Below are 21,162 nucleotides of genomic sequence, written 5' to 3'. Positions count from 1 at the left end.
GCTGTAAAATTCTGCAGGCTGTCCCAGACAATTCACACCTTTCCAAATGATGCTACTTCACTCCTTGATTACAGGAAGTCCAGCTAAAGAGGCAGCACTGCCCCCAGAGCTCCACCAAACGCCTTCGGCTGGCTGTACTGATCCACATTTCAGTTCCTGGTTTATTTTTGCTTTCTAGTTTCTTTCCATTCGTGCCGCGCTTCTCCATGTAGTATTAAATCGACAGTGACAGACTGTCACCCTTTCTCCAAATTCACTAAACTGTTTAATAATATAATTTTTAGAAGCAGATCTGTGACTCACACACATGCACACACACACACCAAGGCAAAATAAAGATGACAGCGCATTTGAACAAGGCAGCAATAAAACACGGAGAGTAATAAAGAATAAAAATGCTATATCAGGTTGTCATGGGAACCAGCATCCAAGGACTCCAGGTAACATTGTAAAACATGCCACTGAGCATAAAGCAGCTAAGCAGGTTAAGGGGTTATTTATTAGGCTGCAACACGCTGCGCAGTGCCCTCTGGTGAGAGCGCAGCAGACAGAAGGGTCCAAGCCCCAGGCAGGAGGCAGGAGTTGCATTGCCACCAAGGGCACCAAGGGCAGGGCTGCACGCAGGCTGACACTGGGCCACGTGCATGTGCCAGCTGCCAGCTCTGTGCTGGGTGAGTCAGGAGCATGCAAACCGACCTGCGTGGGGCTGCAGGGCATGCCTAAGCAGCTGGGCCCCGCCAGCCTCCACTACGTGCTGCCTTTCTTGCTGAGGGCAATGGGACTCACTGGATGAAAGGTGGAGCAGGGTTGGGTAAGGATTTTCTTAAGGACTGAAAGCGTAACAGTTCCAAGACTAGAAATTTCAATAGAATTAAGAGCAGCTCTCTACAGGGAGCAGCTGCAAAATCAGGCTCGTGTTCCCTGGAGTACGGGCTCAGCAAACACAGTGTGCCCACAAGGAACGCCAAGAAGGAACTCACTGAGGGGAGCAGTCCATGAGCAAAGCAAGCAGCTGGTAAGGCCATCCTGAGCGTCCCTTCCTACCAGAGGCAAAAGCACAGACACAAGCTGTGGAATGCTCACCCTGCCAAAACAGAGCTCCTTGCCTGCTCTGCATGTGCAATGCGAGGGTGCTGTGAGGTGCCTGGAGTGCCTTGCAGCCAGGCTCTGCCTTACCTGGAGGTCAATGGCTGACAGTTGATTTGTCATCCCAACCCCAGCTGCTTATCTCTAATGCGTACATTCCACATTGTTATGACAAAGCATGATGCTCAACTATCAACCCCTGCCAAGCAAACACCACACTGCAGGCCCAATGCCTGCTGCCAGTTGCATTCAGCAAGCAGCAGACACCCGTGTCTCTTCCCAGGTGCCAGTACCTAACCAAAGCATTTATTTTGGGCAGATGAGTTGTGCTCAAATACCACAGCTCAGGACTTTTTTCTTGCTTCCCAAAAATGCTGCTAATATTCCATACAGATTAGCTGGGATCAGAGCTGACACCACATCACTCCATGATCCTTCCTATTACATCTACAACAACAGAAATCATAACACAGAGATCGAGCAGTTTTTAAGGTCCCCAAAGCCTCGCCCAGCACAAGGCACGGTCGGATTAATGTTTTCCATCAGGAAAGCCAGCCAATTGGGCCCCATACTCAGCAGTGCTCGCAGCACAGCTCGGTGCCGCCAGGGCTGTGGTCCCCACAGGGCTCTGCTGACAGCCACGTCCCATCCCCGTAGCTGCTGTGTGCCTGGCGCAGGCTGGGTCTGCCAGCTGGCTGCAGAACTACCGGCAGGAGTGGGGGCCGGAACCCACAGCCCGCCTCTCCTCATTTTCCCCAGCACTGTTCAAGCTGTCAATTCAATTCTCCCCCCGCTAAGTGGCACCAATGCACCGCAAACCACAATGAAAACATCTGTACAGACGGCTTATAAATAAATACTCCCCATCTCCTCAGCCCAGCCCTCAGCAGGGGAATCAGAAGCACGGGGACCGCAGTGCTGCAGCCAGAGCCCTGCGCAGCCCCAACCCCCGCCCCAGTTCCATCCAGCCCTGGGCGCTGGCCCTGCCCCGCACACACCCAGCAACTGCGATAAGAGGAGGGCAGCACAGCTTGCAAGAGAAAGGGGAAAAGGTAAATAGGTGTTCACTGCAGCCAGTGCCTATTCTTGATGACACAGGGACGGCAGCAGGGACACGGGGCGAGGCCAGTTGCTGTACGCTCAGTCCTCTGCACACCTCAGGGAGCTCCAGCCTATTCCAGCCAGGAAATGGCCATGCCAATGACAACATCCACTTATGCTTTATTGCAATGCAAGAGCAGAAGCTAACAGGGAGAAATGACTAGGAAATATCTTCCTCACCAGTGCTCACTGTGAGCAGTGACAAGCAAAACCATTACAGAACACATACATCACTATGGAAAAAAGTACTTTACTCATGCCAATACAACTGGGAAACCTCAGCACCCTGAATTAAACCAGGGAATAAAACAACCCTGTTGGTCTCAGAACATCACACTGGACGCCTGACCATCACATCACTACGGATGCCTGCTCCTCTGTGCTCCCTCCCCCGTCCCCCATGCAGTCCCAGCAGCTGATCGCACTGCTGCTTGTAGCAGGCTGAAGTAATTAAGCTTAACCCAAGTCTGGTGGGAGTCTCAGGGAAAGCCAGTGATCCACAGGCACAACACGCTGTTATTTATAGCTGATTAAATTCTATTTATCTACATTTAAACGGTGCAGGAGATGGGAGAGATCCCAATACACATCTGTGTCTTATTAGAAACACCAGCTGTGTGTGGTAGCTTGAAGTTTGCTTTTTTTTTTTTTTTTTTCCCCCCATCAGTTTACCTCCTTGTTACTAAACCAGAATGTCATGAAGGAAATGCTAAGCTGATGTCCCCTTCTCAGAGCTTTGAGTCAAAATATCCAGATAGCAGCAGCAGGACATCCAGGCCACATAGCTGGAGCATCACTACTCTCATGATTCTCAAAACCCAGGAGAACAATCTATCATTCTTCTTTACCCCACTGCTTTGCATGTGAGGTATTCAAGACCTGAGACATGTTCTTTTGGCAACTGTTCCAGCCCAGACGAGTTTCACTTTCCGCACCGTTTGAAATGGAGCTCAGATTCAAAATGAAACTTGAGGGTAAAAAGCAAAACCTCTGACTTCTGCACATCTTCCTGCAAATGCCCTACAGGAGCCTTGAGCATCTTATCCAGCAACCAGCGAGCCTGCAGCCCCAGGCGCTCTGCAAAGCCACGCAGCAGGCAGGACTGGCACAGACAGCTCTGAGCCCCAGCACTGAGCTCCCACGGGGCACTGAGCCGCCTGCTGCCCAAAACAGCTCCTGCTCTGCAGCACCTCCGGCTCCTCGGCAGCCCCAAGCCGTGCTGCTAAGAGATACTGGTGTGTGACACTAACAGAGCATTAAGCCTCCAGATGGATTGTGGCTGGAGGGAACCTGGGATATTTCCACATTCTTCCTGAGAAAGGCAATGCAGGCACCCCTTTGTTTTGCTGTGAGGCACGTGGTAATTTGGCATCACCCTCCAAGCTCTGAAATTGGCTGGAACAAAACAAATGTTGAGCTTTCACTAAGAAGGCAAAAACAAAGAGCATTGTCTCAGATGTGAAAATACAGCCCGCGAGTGCCTGAACACAATTAAGAAGAATCTAATCCAGTGCTCATTAAGTATCTCGGTTGCCGGGTAGCTTATTTGTTCATTCGACTATATTTGATAACTGGAATAGTTTAGAGTTGTGTTTCTGCAGTGGTTGATCTTTTGCTTACCAGCTCTGCTGCAGGGCTCCCCATGGAAATCACACAGCCACCCCACGCCTCACTCCAGTATTCCCAAAAACAGCCTGATTCTTTTTAACTTTGCCCTGTTTAGCTACTCTGCCATCTCACTGAGGACCAGCCATGGTTTACATCACAACTCTGAGAGCCTCTCCGCTGGAGCACCTAAGAAACACACAAACCCAACAAGCTGTCATCACATCAGAAAGCTAATCTTCACTATCTCAGAGTTAATCTGTTCCTGGACAGGAACCAGATCCCCAGCACAGACGCTGCCCCAGTAAAACCTTGCCATGCAGAGGCTATCATCCACATGTAAACAGCACCGTTTTAGCTCACAGTGATCTCACAAAACTGACATTTTGGGATATGACCAGCGCACAGAACTACCAGCCTTTAACTGCTCGTTTCTCTTACTGATGCCTTTAGATGATGCCTTTCGTCAGCTGCAAGCTTATACTAACATGCACACAGCCAGACAACTAACAAAAACATTTCCTCCCATATTACAGGAAAAATGAAGCATTTCAGGTTAAGAACAGAGAAAAAAGAACAAAAACAACTGCCAGCAAAGCAAAGTCTGCTTATTCCAGAGTACATCCTCCCTGGTACTTTGTGTTGCAATTATTTACATATCCCAGATAGGCAAACTGACGTGGTCCAAAGTTTTGTTGTGGACTCTGTAGAACATACAGGTACTTGTGCCAACTGGAGCACACAAGCACTCCGACATCCCAAGTCTCTGCAAATAAATGACATTATATCAGATACTGCATTCTGTAAATATAATTAGTACACAAGACATGTAGTTATGGCAACAGGCACTTCTTCTCCAGGCTTATTTCCTAACGCTTGAAGCCCACCCTTCTGGACAGCCTAAAGCATCTGTAGACAAGGGATCTGGGATGTGCTGCTCTGCTACTGAGCCAGACCAGAAACCCAAATGCAAGGAGTACTAGAGAGGGTTTTCACAATGGAAATCTATTTTTCCAGCCCCCTGAATTCCCACTTTCTAACCAGAGCTCTATAATTTCAGTGTTGCCCCCACTGCTCATCTGAGTTATGTAAGTTTCCCTGCTTCCTCTTAAAAGCAATTTCTAAAGCATTTTAGAAATCCTAAAGGGCAAAGCTTTTCAAACATGAGAAAGCTGCCAAGTGCCTCATTTTGCAGGAGAAAGGCAGAACGAACCCACAGGCTGCTTTTCATCCGACCCTTACGAAGAACCCTCCAGTGTCCACAGCCCCACTTGTGTCCCAGCCACTGCACCGCAGCAGGAGCTGCTCCCCAGGCGCCCGCTATTGCCTGTCTGCAAAAAACAAATTCAGCATCGCAAGTCAACATCAGAACGAGCACAAGTGACACAAAACCCCTCTGACAAACAGTCAGAAGATTTTTAAGGGCTGATATCGTAGATCTCCACGAAGCAGCCTGGGCTAAGCTAGCACTCCTACAGGCACCCTGTGCCAGAAAGCACCGTGGCACTGCACCCTGCGTGCCCAGCTCTGCGCTGCCATTGCTGGGAAGGATGTGTGGGTACCTCACTGCTGCTCTTCTTCCCCTGGGCAGCACCGTCTGAGTCCCAGCACTGCTCCCAGAGGCATGGGAGGAAGCAAAAGCAGCGCAGAAAAAATTGCCGTGGCCTAAACTCAACCGCAGCTCCTCAGCAGGCAGCTGAGCCCCAGTAAGTGCCAGCAGTTTCAAAAGAGCTCTAATCTCTCAACTGTTATCGAGGTTTTATCACACTCCAGTTCTTATCTAAACCAAACAATCACTAGAACAGCAGCTGATAAGGCATCCTGACAAGGTAATTTCAGCAATTAAAATCCCCAGCTACAGCCATCCCCATGGAGAACATTTCAGAGCTCTCTGCAGTGTGAACTCCCATCTCGCCCAGCTCTCCCAGCCCTGGCCCTGCAGTGCCAGAGCAGTACTGTGCACAGCAGCACTGCTGGGACAGCCCTCGGGCTCTCACTCACGTGTCCCAAGGAGGGATGGGCTTAGGAGCCCTGTAGCCTCACATCTCCTTCTCCAGAAACAAAACCCCAAAGCCACTTCAACTGGATGGAAGCATTGGCTGACCCAACGCAATTCCTTCCTGCCACTGGCCACTGCCTTGACCCGATTCCATTCTTCCACTCCTTATGCTGGAACAGACAAGCTGTGCTCACACCCCAGTGCACCCACAGTGCCTCCAAAGCTCCCAGCAATGCAGCACCACCATGCAGCTCCACCACACCGCTCCTCCACTCAGCTCCCCCCAGCTGAACTTTCAAATCCAGGAAAGGGAATTGAAGATTTCTTGCAATATGCACATGGGGGAAAAAAAGAAAAGAAAAAAAAAAGTAAACCAGACAGTGTGGAAAACGAGCAAGAAATGCCTTCACTCAGGATGGGAAAAGCTTTTACACTCTATTTCAAAAACTTTCTTCAATCAAATTTTAATGAATCAAGAGACAAAACAGATGCAAAAGCCCATTTTGCTCTATAAATCACAGTGTCTGGCATGCAAAATGAAAACTAATTTGTTCAAATTGCAAGACTTAAACGTGGTTATAGAAATAATAGAGTGTCTTCAGATTTTAATCAGAAAGAATATATCTCAAGTTTCAGAACAAACTGCTCCACTCAATCAGAAGCAGAACATTATAAATACATCATTCTCTCGGTTAGTCCAAAGAGCAAACGAGTTATTTCCTCTCTGCCACAGCATGAAGGCAGAGGGGTTTCCCTTCTACAGACCGCAGGCAGGGCAGCGCTGTGCTTCCAGCAACAGTGCTGTGCTTCCAGCACCCCGCACAGCCGGCACTGCCTGCCCACAGGGCCGCAGCCCCAGGGGGTGAGCGCTGCTCTGGAGGCACGGCGCAGCTACAGGCAGCGCAGAAAGGACGCCGTCACCTCACCTGAAAGGGACGCGCAGCTTAAAGCCGAGTGCTGTGGGTGACCGGGGCTGCCATCGCGTTCAGATGGATCTCAGCGTCTGACGTTCGGAGACGCTGCGCTTACCCGGCTCCTGCAGGACAGACGGACGCTGCAGCCCCGCAGCAGCCGAAGCGCACAGCCGCACCCGCCCCAACGGTCACAGCAGGCCTTTATGGCAGATGCTAAGCACACTTATCGCAGAGCAACTGAGCCCTGGAAGCTCAATGGAGCTGCACTGCTTATCAAAGCGACGGCTTATCAGGGAACCTAACAAAAATAAAGGTTACACCATACGTCTCCTCCTTTTTACCTCTGCTCCATCAAGGTGTGTGACTCCAGTTAAAGCTGCACTGCTCACACTTTCTGACTTGCTTCCTCCTTGCCTGCCCTTGGAAGCAAAGCCCCAGCTCTGGAGCTGTCCCTGCACAACGCTGCTGCCTGTGACACACGTGCCCACAACCCAGAGCTTGTCACCCACCACAAGAACAAGGATGTGCAGCTCTATCATCTGTTGTTGACAGCGCTTCATTCTCAGCTGGATAATCTCGAAGCAGCAGCATCCACTCGTATTCAGAGACAGGGAGTGATTTTAATCATCATATTCGCTGCAGTGGCATTTGTGAGGTTTTCAGAGCACGGAGCTCATTTCTGTGCCATCGCCAAACGCAGTCAGCACTTTTCTTAGAAGCTGAAAACATGCCTTCCTTCCCTGCTATGCTGCTGCACACAGCCGAGCACCCACTCCTCAGGGCAAAGCAGAAATGCAGCTTGGCCACTCCTCATCATAATTTTTACAGCAGGACTACATGCGGACATTACTCCAAATTGAGGCACGATGTGACTTTTAAAAGGGCAAAATTGTTCCTTTCTGGCAAGATCTCTCCAGCTAAGCTCAACAAATGTGCTGGGGCTTCTCAGGCCATTTCTCCTCATAACCGGGCTCCTGCCCTGCCGCCTGCCCCCTCGGTTGCGCTCCCAGCCCTGCTCTGGCATCTGGAAGAGCTCCTCTATGGATTAGCTGCCTTTTTTTCTTATTATATATCAGTATTAAAATCTTTTTCTAAAAGCTGCTCATCTGCTCTCTCAATACTATTGGCAGTTTCTCTGCCGAGAAGAACTATGAACGCATTTCTTTTTTTATTTAACTTGCTGCCATATAAGTGTGCACTGACCTCGTGGATGATCTGTGTAAGCTGTTGCTACCTAGCCACGTTAAATTTAGCTCTAATGCAATGCACTCACAACTCAGCAAACTCATAAACACCAACCCTCCATGATAAGCAAGCAATAAAGCCTGTCCTTTATTACCACCAAGGTAATTCATGCTTTAATATATCTATTATTTCAGCACTAAGATTATTTTACTGCAGCACATGAATTTATCATGAAGGAAATAAAAGCAGAAAACGCATGAGAAATTCTGTGGCAAAATTCAGAATAAACTTTGGTGACTGAAAGGAGTACAGATACAGAAAAGAAAACAACGTTATTTCCTGTGGTGTTGCTGGGATCATTTGAAGAAGGCCAAGAGAAAACATTTTGACCCCCATGTCAATGCTGCTATCAAAGCAGCAGCATTCAATTGCTCACTTTGCAGCCACCTGAGGGACACGATTTCCAGGTCCTGAAACACAAAACGTCGGCAGGCAAAGGGCTGCAGTCAGAAGCCAATGCCGTATTTCTGATCACAGCGGAACACTTCCCTTGCACAGCCTGCCATGGATCCACAAATTATCCTTCAGAATAGCACGCAACAGAATGGGAACGGACGAGGGATCTCAGGTAGTCATGAGAACGTACCCAACTTATGCACGGAACCGGAGGGCGAGTGAGCCGTCTGCTGCAGGCTACAACAGCTGAGCCTCACGACCCCTTCCCATCCCTCACCTCGGCATTCTGGAACCCACAATACTCCCATTAGCACTGCTGACAGCACCGCACAGCACAGCCACAACACCCCAGCAACGTTCTGTACCACACGGCGCTCCTTCATCCACGCTGACGCGATTCCCAAATCGCAGAGCGCTCAGAAATGCAGTTTATGTGTTATTCCTGCAGCCGGTACGTCAGTAACGTGGGCTTAGCAGACTTGAAAGCAGGCCGGATGCTGACGCGAGCCCCCCGCAGCGCTCCCTGCCAGCCCACCTGCACAGCCCCACACCGCTGCAGCCCACGGCTTCCTCTGGCTAACGCAGCCCTGTGCTTCCTGCTGCACGGCACACTTCGTGCTTTGGTGCAAAAAGACCAAGAAATGATCAAAGCCAAGAAAGGAAAATGTATAAAAACCAGGTAAGTGAAAGCTGCAGTACGGGACAGTTGCTGGGACAGGTTAATCATTAACAGGCAGTTCTTGCCATCCCCTAAATCTTTAAAAATGTTTAACTAGGAGAGAGAAGGAAAGCACAGGGCTGAGTCTTCTTTCCCTTTTGCAGAGGAGGAAGCAGGGGTAAGCAGCAAGCTCTTAAAGCAGCAGGGAAAGGAGCCGGACCCTGCACAACCTGCTTCTGCCTTCTCATTCCTCCTGTGAGATCTCTCCTCTAGCTTATTCTATTGTAAATCCTGACCAGGAAGCCAAAAATCAGCCTCTTTTAAGGGGTAATGTTCTTACCCATGGTCTAAAAAGCCCTCGTGTTACAGAGGATAAAATAAATGACTGACCTTTGACATTTTGCAAAGCTCACTAAATGACAACAAATAGGAAGCAAAATTGTATCATGCACCAATAAACTGTAAATTATTTTATGATATGAGAGGTTATTTAATTTAAAACTATAACTATTAAGAAGAGCGATAAGAGATAAGGAAGGTAAAGACTCGGGGACTTTTCAGCCTCGTATCTTATCACTGCTGGTGTAATATTAACCCACTTGATCCACAGTATCCCAGTTATTTTGTGGTCTTTCCACAGTTGAAAACAATTAGCAAACGTGAAGTATCCAGAACTTTGTTCAGTTGTACCGCAAAAGCAACACTATCTCGGGTCTGATCATGTATTCAAACTACAGTAGCACCAATGTCAGCATGATGTTAATCCTTTTGACTGTTGCTGTTGAACTTGTGCGGACTTTGACTTTACTCAGACATGGAAATATGAACTCTTACTCCTCCTATACAGTCTGCCCACTCTTTTAATTCACTTGGCACAGATTCGTAAACTGCTTTCTAATTGCTTGGACACCTCTCTAACATTTTCCAGCAGCCACAGGCTGACGTCAGAAGTCCACAGTCATCCTAAGAAAGGTGAGGGCGTATCTCATGGAATGACAGAACGGTTTGGTTTGCAAGGGAGCTTTAAAGATCACCTCATTCCAACTCTCTGCTTCAGGCAGGGACACCTCCCCGTGCACCAGGTTGCCCACGGCCCCAACCAGCCATGGCACAGGTTATTCAGGGATGGAGTTACTGCCATGCACATCCATCTGTACCCCAAAGATGACCCATTTACCGACTAGATCACACGCTCACTGTTGAAGCTTTTCTTTAACTTGCATCATTGTTGATTTTAACCGAAGAAGCCATGATTTATCCTAGCTTGCAAGGCCAGAAGTCTAAAACCTCTTTAATTTGCAGGCAGTTTCATCCATAAACAACACAGCAGAGGAGCACTGCGTAATTAATCCCCTACCGCAACCCTGCGGTGGGCTCAGCTCTAAGGAAAAGCTGTGGCTGGCCAGGAGCTCCAGGCAGCACACAGGGCCATGCAGGTTGGACACGCGTAGTCACCATCCTCTTCTCTAAATCCTCTGTTCTGCAGAGGTTTGTTCATATCAGTAACCCCATCAAGTCCCTCGCACATCCAGCAAAGTGGCTGTGCACACCTGCGGGCTGCTGAGGAGAAAACCAGCCTGGCCAAAACAAAAGCACTACAACAAACACAGCTCACTACCATCCTAACGCACACTTGTCCAGCTGTATGGGAGCAGCAGGCAGAAAGCCAGCTGGAAAGGAGCAGGAGTGCTTGTCCATAGCAGTGCCAGCCCAGGGCTTGCACAAAACCAGGCTCAGAGCGTGCAATAAATGCGTCCTGCAGAGCAATAGGGAGCAAACTCTTTTAGGAGGCGGCTGCTCGGTGGTGATTTTTTGCCAACAAAGCGAGAACATTATTTTCCCTGATGGCAACAGTTATTAAAGTAAAAGGCAAGGCAAATAAAATGCAATTTGCACTCACACATGCTCTTCTCTCCCTGTAGGAAGCTGTCTTCAGCCATTTTAAGCTCTAAAAGCTGCTTGGCTGAGTCTCACTGGCGCTGCCCAAAATAAGGTGTTTCGACACATGCTTATGTTGCAAACAACATTCAAAAGCTTTTCCTTTTGTTGCAACATGGAACCAAAACAAATTGCAAACCTCAGAAGCTGCAACAAAACAGATTTGTCACTCTCCCAGGCAGCTCTAATCCTCATGCTGTGGGAGCCCAAGCTGGAGCCAGCTCCGTTCTGCTGGGGCTGCAGGAGCTGCACTTCAGGGCTCCTCCTGGAAGCCCACGGTGCAGCTCCTTCACAGTGCACCCAGAGCCTCTGCGATGAGGAGATGGGTGAGGGTCAAACACCCGCTATTTCCCAAGGAAAAAGAATATCCTGCCTTTCCCCAGTGGAGAGTGGATGGAGAAAAACAAGGCGGGGCGCAGCTACCATTTCACCACACAACGAGTTATTTCATTAGGTTGAGAAGTTACTTCATTAACAACGCTGCAGCTGCAGAGCACAGAGCTCCATGCTGGCTCTGCTGCCAGAGCCCTGCCCAGCAACAGCAACGGTGGCCGCTCTGGTTCAAACACCCACCTGAGTCCAAAGCTGGGCTGGCTTGAGCTGCTGGGCAACTTCTCATCAACACAGCTCACCCAAGGGGATCTCCTCCTGGTGGGGGCCCAGAGCAGCCTGCAGCAGTATTGCAGGACAGTGTTTCTGTATTCCCCCTCACCAACCTTGACGAAGAAAACAGCAACCCTCTGAAAACCACCAATGCTAAGGATTTGCTCAAGAGCAATCGGGCTGCAAAATGTGACCATTTCTAAGTATTTTTCAAGCCCAGCTAGCAAGGGAAGCAGAATGCCAGAAGCAAACACAAAGCACACATGGGGATGGGAAATTCCCTTTCCCATGCCTTTCCACAGTGTGCGCCTCCTGGCCTGGGCTTCCACAGATCCCTCCCCAGGCTGCACACAGCATCTTAGACCTCATAGCTGGTACTCCTCTCATCCACCCTTGAAGAAGAGACCAACCCTGTATCAGCAGTGGCACAAAGCCCGTGGCCATTTGGACGTGGCATGCAGGACCAGCAGTGCTCCCAGACAGGCTGTGATCACACACAGCCACCAGCATGAGAGCTGGAGAGGCAAACTTTCCTAGCCCAGCACTGAGCTTCCCCACCAACCCACAGCAGCTCTGCCAAGGGCCAGGCTTCAGCCTCGTTCCCTCTGCTGAATTCAGCGCTGCTTTCTGAATCAGGAATGCCAAAAAATGGACCCAATGCATGCAGATGCTGACACTCGGGCTGCACTGCTTGCATGCCCATCGAGTGGGTCACCATACAGCCAGCAAACCCAACCACAGCCCAGCACTGCACAGCCTGCGGGCCGGGCGAAATGCGCAGCAGCTGTAGAACAAAGCGCTCATTTCATTACCCGAGTTCAACACAGATATGGCAGAAGCTGAGAGAAAAGACAGTTGAGAAAATGACTCTGCACACATTTAAAAACCTTCTGAACTCTCTTTCTTTCTATGCAATCAGCCTAATTACACTTGTGTAGAAGTCTAATTACACCTCTGCATTAGCTACCAGTGAAGTGTTTCTTGGGTTATTTCTGAGTAGCCTACAATTAAATGAGCCTCATCCATTAAGTGACACTTTGTATGTGTAGTCTTAGTGCTCCAATTATATACCTCAAATCAGCCCCTGAAAATCCTCCTTGCTGCCAAAGATATCCCTGTGAAAAACGAGGGATATCGGAGGTGTCTCGAAAAGCACCGCTGACACGCAGAACAAACGCTGTTATGCAAAACCCCGTGTTTTATTTAAATTTGTGCTGCTTGAGATGCAAACCAGGCTCATTTCACTACATGGCTCTGCTTTTCGTTTATTAACTATTCTGCATGAAATCCATTTCTAGATGATTTCACTGAAGTTCATAAACCATTTTAAAACTCAGAAACGGATGAAAAAGGAAATGATCCAGTGGTTACAAACCTCGAACTAAGAGCCTGATGGAAATAATTTTATTTCTCCATTTAAACAGCATACAAAATTGGATTCAAACCCAAAATCATTACGTGCACGTTTTAATTAAAACTTATGACAGTTGTAGAAAGTGATTTTTTTCTTTTGGAGAAAAGGAAACCTTTCTGGGCTCTGTGCTGCAGTAACCTGGGACTCACGCCTGGCATCAGCCACTGATGCATCCTGCGGGGCAGCCTGAGCCCCACTGCGTGCAGAACACACCACAGTGAATCCTGAGCCCGAAAGAACAGCTGCCACGGGAAAACAAAAGCTTGTGCTGAAAACACAGCACGAAACTGCAGAAACTCAGTGCTAGTGCCACGACTGCCACGGCCCAGCAGACTTGGCAGCACAGGAATGTTTGCCATCCACAGGATCCCTAAATAGCCGTGTTCTCATTGCTCTATTGGAAAATGACAAGTCTTACTCGCTTGGGTCAATAAGACAGCTGTTTAAAATCATATCACGCTCACATCAAGATAGATTCTTTTTAAGACCTACTTCCCATTCATCTACGGCTGTCGGTAAGGTATGGAACATGGAACAGGGGAACTCTGCATCGAAACACTGCTGAAAGAGCAACTGTGTGTTGCCTTGTGATCTGTTGCCTCCCACCCAACAGGACACGAGGCTGTTCTTCCATGCAGAGACAAGAAATACAATTGGGAGCGCTGCCTTTGAAAATCGTACTGAGGGAGTTTCGTTTCTTCTATTTAGAAATTACCAACAAGGGGAACAACAGAAAGGAACTCTGCATCATGGACAGTCCCCGTCTTGCTAATGAGGCAAATTAACAAGAGGAGTCATTTCACAGATCTTGCTTCACGTTTCAGAGCCCAGAGCCGTGCTGAGATTGCAAGTCAGCTCTCTCAGCTGGGTTTCCTTTGATTTGTCAACTAACCACATCCTCGGAGCTAATGGCTCAATCCCCTGAAGCATCCCCTTTCACTAAGGTGTTAAGAAAGCAACGCACTGCTTTTCCACACGAGAAGTCTGCAGGAACCAAACCCATTTGTTAAAAACCTTTAGATCCCACGTTCCACCACGGGGTGCCGACCTCCACCTGGGTGCCACCACTGCCAGCAGAAGCCCTGCCCACACCAGCAGCTCCAGCTCAACCGCTGCTCTGCTCCCTGCCCAGCTGCTGTGGCAGTGCTGCCCGCAGTGCTGCGCCCCCCCGCTGCACACACAGCACCCCAGCACAGCAGGTCCCAGCATGTGCTACCTTGCAGCGCTGCTGTATCCTGGCTCTGGACAAAGCATCCCATCCCTCTGACGTTCTCAGCACCCTGCCTGCCCAATGCACCAAACGTTGCTAAGAAATAAACCTCGGAACAGGCCTCCTCGGTTTCGTTTTTCATCTTACTTCTCTGATTCACCTTTGCTACCTGAAAGGGCTGGAATTATACCAGTTTGACTTGAGTCTCTAAGTCCTATGTCAGAAATAAAAGCCCTCAGGAAAGCGTGCTTGGATGGCAAGGCAGGAAGAAAGCAGCAAGGATTAAAAGGCAGCTCCAAAAAATATCATTTCACCTGCCCACTTCAAAAGGAAGGCAGTTACAGAAATCCTGCATTCACGACATCTCAATCTGTGCTTTGTTTGCAGCACTTTTCTCTATCCCTACAACGACCAGAAGGGCACCTGGTAAATTTCTGGACCTAAAACTGAAAGCATTATGCCTTAATACAAGCAGTCCCAGACCACTACGAATATTGCACCGATGACACACCAAGAAGCCTCCAGGAGCATATGTAGGATGAAACTGTGACCAGTGCCATACCCAAACCCACCCTGCAGCCCTGCCAAGCACCCTAACAGTCAATTCAACATTTAACCATCGTTAGATTTCAGGGGTAACAGCTCTCTGTACTGACCAGTCTTTTCCCATCACACAGACCTACCGTTTCCTATTGTAAATAGGAGCAGGTAGGGATGTCCCTGTCAGTTCAATAGATTATCTGAATTAGGTACCAAAACCCTGTGTCTAAACTCACAAACTGCAGAGGATGTGATTGAGCTCTGCAGTTTGTTCAAAATCACATCTGAAGACAGGTCCAAGGATTGCTGCACTCCTGAAATGACAGCCAGATTTACCAAGAAATGTGCTCAGAGCGCAGGGCAGGAGGTTGGGTGGTTTCACAGCCCTGGGAAAAAGAAATGAATAATTCATAACTTTAGACAGCCAAAACTTACCGCTTTTGGTGAACTTCACCTCTGAGATTTTAGATTCATTCCTACCCAAACCACAGCCCAGGAGGCGCAAGTCATAAAAGCACCATGTTTGCAGGACGCGCTTCTAACTGAAACCACCACCTTCCTGCACAGCAGAGCTGCGGCGAGGGCTCAAAGAGAACAAATATTTGTTCCACCTTAACTAAAACTGCCTTCCCACCCACGAGTGCAAGCAGAACAAGCAAAGGGATCTCGAGGACAATTAGAGGAAGAAGTGCCTGCCCAAGCCAAGCAGTGCCGGCACAGCAGAGCCCAGGCTACCAGCTCGATGGCTCCTTTGGGATTTCAGGCTTATTTCGCAGTCGCAAGGATTATTTCCCTCCCATCCTGCCAGTTTTTCCTTCAGGATCCATTGATACTGCTCCTTGCTGCTACACAGCACCAGTACTTCCACTCCCACAGGGCACACACAGCACGTGGCACCGGCTGATTTCTTCAGTTCAGTTATCCATTCCCTCTGACTTCCACAACTCTTGTATCTGCCTATTTGGCCTTTAAAGCTCTCTTACGATGACAGCCAACAAGGCGCATCAAACTCCTTTTTGCCCCAGCTGTGCAGATACGTTATTTTAATTAGGTAAGCAGCCCTTGTCACTGCAATTGCTGAAGACGCACGGAGCAGATAAGCACGCAGCCGAAGCCGTGCACACTTGAGCTGACGCGCTTATTTGGATTTTCCTGCTCTGTGAGAAGTTTTCCCAGCGGTGCTTTGAGCGCAACCCGACCCAGCCCGGGTCACAGCAAGGACAGGGCGGCTCTGCTTCCCTCACACCGACCGGTTAAATCGCGGCTCCCGCAGGCTCCTTCCCACCCCGGCCCCTCGTTACCACTTCTTTCCAGCCGAGCACGACGTTACGCACACCCTACTCACACCCGGATTCTTACCTTCCGTGCGCCAACACGGCAAACGCGCGGAGCGGCGGCCGAACGCCACAGCCGCGCGCAGCTCCGCTCAGCCCCGCCCGCCGCGCTCCGGCAGAGGGCGCTGCGCCCCGCACGGCGCCGCCAGCTCCAGAGCCGGAGCAGAGGTGGTGCTGTCTGCTTAAAAATAGAGACGCCGCCGCTCCGGCTCTCCTTGCCTTCCCGCTTCTCCCCTCCAACGACTTTTATTAAGTTCTCATCTTTAATTCATGCCTGCAGCAGAGCTGATGTCACTTTTTTTTTTTTTTTCCCCTTATTAGAAATAGAGCCATGAAGCACAAACTGAGCTTGCAGCGTACCTCTCCTGCGTTGCTTCCTGATTTTTATTTTCAGTCCCAGTGATCTGCTAACATCCATTACCCTCAGAACCCGAAAACCTCTTCCAACAGAAACATGAGGGTAGCATTCAGAAATACAGTGCCAGCTGGGTTACAGCATGTCCCCTTGTGAGGCCATCAGCAGCCCAGCCCACGGGGAGCCCAGCCCACGGGGAGCCCACCTGCAGCAGCGCAGGGCTGCCAGCATCAACTGCTGTGCAGGCATGAAGGTGACGCTGTCGTGTCGCAGTGGATGCAAGGTGAGAAGGAGGGAGGAAGTGTGATAAGTGCGTGTGGGGAAGAGGTTTCTAGCCAAAGCGCTGGGAACTGAGGTGCTTTTAAGTGCTAAAATAAAAATAACGCAAAGGGTGTCTAAACCAAATCATTCACACATCTGCCCTTGAGTTAGACACTGGGGAGCCCAAGCACTGCGGTTTTGCCATACCTCCGTTTGCACACATGGGGATGTTGGTCCCTGTAACTGCCAGCCAGGCAGCACACTTCAGGGCAAGGGCAGGTGCAGGTAGAGCTGTTCCCATGTCCCCTCTGGACATCCCACATCCTTATCTAGCAGAGCACTGGCCTGCAGGCCAACCCCAGAGCCCAGCTGCCACGTCATCTGTCCCTGCAGCCTGGGGACACCCGCTGGTACCAGGCATCTCCAGCGGCTCGAGCCCGGCACGCTGCAGGCCCTGAGAAGCACATCATTTGGAATCACACAGCCCAACAGAACAAGTCATTTCCTCTACAAATTGTATCGTTTGGAATCATCCTGGTTCCTCTTGGCTCATGGATGCACAGTTCTGTTTTTTCCAAAAGCTGTAGCAGCGGGTGGTGTGGTTGTGTTGTGTAAGATAATACAAAGAGCAAAACAATTACTGTCAAAGGAAAAGACACTACATTGTGGCCTTTCTTTTTTTTCTTTCTTTTTCTTTTTTCCCCACTGTGTCTTTTGAGCAAGACTTCTTGCAGAATCGCTTGTTTGTGTCACATTTTTACCAGGATGTGTTGTTACCAACCTTCCTCTCAGACCAGGAGAAGCTGCCATAAACACGCTTAAAAACATGCACAAAAATCACTGACGCTGACTGGGATTGTGCAACATTTGTGTAATCGCACCTCGGGAAGAAGAGTTATGGGGAAAAAAAAAAATCAAGCCCCACATCACAGAGATTGCTGCTTTGGAATCAAGTGTGCCCCAAATTCTTCAGTAGTTGTACTGAAGTCAACACAGCTTGGCTAGCACACAGTAATTCCCTGAGTGCCTCACCCACCTGCTGCAAGGCAGGCAGGGGAGCTCTGCGGCGCAGTGCGTGCATTGAGTTAGGTCAGGCTCTAAAAGCCAAGAAGGTGGGATTAGGTCACAGAATCACACAGCCCTTGCTGTGCTTCTCTGCTTTGCCTTCAGGGCTTGTAATGGGGTTTTAATTACATGATTTTGTAACATCTTTGCTAATATTTTACAAAAGCTGTATCTTTTGATACCAGATACTTGAAGTTAGCACTATGTGATCAAACCTATCCTGTTTGAAGCCCCAGATAAGCACCAGCTTGAAAATCGTTAAAGAATATGGGGAAAGGGAGATATTTCCCTGTTGGCTGCTAGCAAGCCTGACCATACATTGCAATAGCTGTGATTTTAAGGAAAATACATTAAATCCGCACTGAAGTGATGCTTGGCCTGATTCCAAATCCACTAAATCAACAGGCACCATCCTGCCGAGCTCAGCGCGCTCTGAAGCGCAGTGACAACGGCCTGCATGAAAACAAACCCACCCTGAGAGCCCTCAGAGCCACATTCAGGTGCACCCACGCAGCAGCGGACTGAAAATCTACCTGCTGTTCTTCAGCTGTGGCCTCACGGAAACTACAGACTCATGGCAAAAGCTGTGTTTTCATGCAGAACGCATGGCCCCAGAAACTGCTCTTCCCTCCCTACCAGGGGACAGCAGGGCCTGCCAACATCTGCTCTACTGTCAGAGGGGACTTTTATTGCACTGTAGGCTTCTGGAATTAAAACCAGAACAAACCAGCACCCCCCCCCACAAACCAGCACACAGACTCGACGCAAGAACCGGCAGACAGTTCTGAGCAGAGCTTTTAACACAACGTCCTGCCCCAAGCCAGCCTTCCAGCTTCCACCTCCCTGCCAGCACAGGTTTCTCAGCACGCTGCTGCCAACTCACCGCCAGGGAAATGCACCCGGCTTCCCCCCTCCTGCATGTCTGCCCTGCCTGCCCAGTGCCTCCCCAACCAGGGGACTTCCCCAACCAGGGGACCTCCCCAGCCCTGCTCAGCCCTGCTCAGCCCCCAGCCACCCACAGCTGCTGCTGGGCAGTGCCAGGAAGGCAGCACCACGAGCTGCCGCCAGCATGCAGGGCTGGCAGTGATGGATTACGTACAAGAGCGAGCTGGGCACAAACCAGCTGTCTATCTGTCTCCTCCAAACATCTTGCTTCACTTTCTGTATTATAAAGGTGCCAGTGCCTTGTTTCAGGATGCCTGCTGCATAATGAGTGCACATTTCTCTGAATATTTTGCTGTCACACACAGGGACCAGACTTTCTTTTTTTTTAAAACGCTGTCGCTCCCTGCACAACACATTCCCTATGACCAAGGCCTTTGTGTTCCCAGAGGCCTGAGGCTGTGCTGGCAGACTGCAGTGCAGCTTTTCTCTATGCAGAAACCCACGCACACAAACCCTGCTGCGTCCTGCCAAGCTCACATGCTGCATGCACACCTGTCTATGCCCACTCCCACCCCACTCAACACCTACACATTTCACCTTCCCACTGTATTTCCACTGTCAACCAAGAGGGAAATGGAGAAAATCCTTCCCTTCCTGCCATACATTGACATCTGGGGCTCTACCAGGAGTGTGAACCTGCCACGTCCAAGGCTGTGTGCTCACACACTCACGCTGCGTGTACAGGCACATACACAGCTCTGCGTGGGATTCAGCTGCTCCGAAGGGTGTCTGGGGAAAAGGGCTGAAAACAACACTTTTCCAAGACAGCTAACTTGGGGGGAAAAAAAAAGAGGAAGATCAAAATATTGGTTTTGCATTTGGGTCTGTCAACTACCAGAATTAAGCAGCAAGCGCCCTTGCAGAAGTCTTCCAGTGTTGTGGCAAAAGCTGTAATAACACGGTCACAATGTATCCTGTCCAGTCCAAGCAATTCCCAAGGAGCAGCCTGGATGTGACTGCAGCATGGCTATACCGCAAAACCAAAGCACAGATAAAAGACATTTCCCTCCTTCTGTCCCAGGAGAAAAAGAAAAAGAAAAAAAAAAAAAAGACTTCTTAGGCTGAGAAAGAGATCACAGGGAGGAAAACATGTAGGAGTCCAGATAGAGCTGCAGACCAGGCACCGCTGCATCTGCTCCAGCTACACAGTTGTTTTAAGAAAGCATTATGAATTTTTCTCTCTCTTTAGATGTCTTGCCTGGATGCTTTAAAGCAGCCTCAGAGGAATGTGCTCTTGGGTCTGAATCCCGTAGGAAATTATCCTTTGTGGTAGATGGTCTCCCCTTGGGGCCTGTCTGTGTGTTTTGCTTTCATGTAATCCTCCCACCTTGGTTTTCTAATGTAATGCTATCCACATTATTATAGCTCTTTGATACTCTCAAATGGCACTTACTCATGCTGTTGTATTTTCAGCTCTTCCAGACGAGGCCTGACTGGCTTGGTCGGCTTGTGGCTTGGACCATAAATATTTAGTTAAGTCACCAACAGATATTATGAAGCAACTGCGTGCCAATGGCAGACAGTACTTACAGAGTGCCTGAGCTGTTTGCTCTCTCCAGGAGGGACGTGCTGGTGATGTACCCTACAACACAGCAAAGTCTAAAATATAAGCACAAGGTTTACAGACAGCTGCTAGTTTTGTGTTTGGGGCTTTGCTGTTTTGTTTTATGCACTGGTTCCCCTTTCTTTCTGCAAGTTATATCCCAAGAAAGTTTGGTAGATGGCATGAAAATCTGTAACACGACTCGTGTTTTGGATCAGCTTTACCACCAGCATGGCTCCTCCAGTGCCCTGACCAGCAGACAGAGCCCCTCCACACACCTATGGCTGCGGCCTTCGTGACATGAATATTCACTGCTGCTATTGCTCCCATCTGCAGTGAGAGCAGCCTTTGTGGTTTCCTTTCTAGTTCCTCTCCATCACACAACCTCAGCACGAGGTTTGCATCATCTCTGCTGTCCCACCAGCGCACCATGGGAACCGAACCACAGCATGAGCCTCCACTGGGTGTTCTTTGCATTCTGGCAGGAACTTACACCCTGACAAGCTGGCTCCTTAATATCCCTCCTACACACAACTTCAGTACCTCTCCCACGCCCACAGCAGATGCCCTTAAAACCACGAATCAACGTTTACCTGCAGTTTTCCTGCCATGCTATCTAACTACCAGCAGTTATCACCAACGTGTAGGAACAAACTCGGATACTGCTGTGTGGCTGACTGCTCTCCTGTGGTTCTCCTCTCAAAAGTTACCTCCAAATTGTAATGCAGGCTTCAATAGCAGCGAAGAGACGCATCCCCTCAGTTAGGGAAGCAGAACAGCACAGAGCTGGGCTCTGTTTCTAACCCTCCCTACCTTGCTGAATGCCTGCAATTAATCGGTATTTATTATGAGCCCACCTTCAGTTTTCCCATCCATAACAATACAAAAATAATCCTCAACTTTTTTGCAGAAATCTAGGAAATCAGTGACAAAAGTTGAATTGTGTGCAA

General features: G+C 49.4%; 1 protein-coding gene across 27 annotated transcripts in view; it reads right to left on the bottom strand.

Annotated features, from left to right (window-relative positions):
* Window positions 1-21,162, bottom strand: part of FBRSL1 (fibrosin like 1) — a 418,694-nt gene that overhangs the window by 272,665 nt on the left and 124,867 nt on the right. Inside the window, exon 1 of one of the 27 annotated variants that reach the window (XM_052691250.1) lies at window positions 8,624-8,842. The exons of 24 other annotated variants lie outside the window; for them this stretch is intronic. The gene's annotated coding sequence lies outside the window, so the exon portion shown is untranslated. Of the gene's footprint in view, window positions 1-6,717; window positions 6,784-6,820; window positions 6,953-8,623; window positions 8,843-21,162 lie in introns of those variants that run through there. 2 more of the 27 variants (XM_052691249.1, XM_052691251.1) reach the window with 2 other exon arrangements.

This window comes from Tympanuchus pallidicinctus, unplaced genomic scaffold (assembly GCF_026119805.1).
Source record: "Tympanuchus pallidicinctus isolate F22 unplaced genomic scaffold, pur_lepc_1.0 scaffold28, whole genome shotgun sequence".
Taxonomy (NCBI): Eukaryota; Metazoa; Chordata; class Aves; order Galliformes; family Phasianidae; genus Tympanuchus; species Tympanuchus pallidicinctus.
Note: the sequence above shows the minus strand (reverse complement) of the source record. Positions and strands in the feature narration are given on the sequence as shown.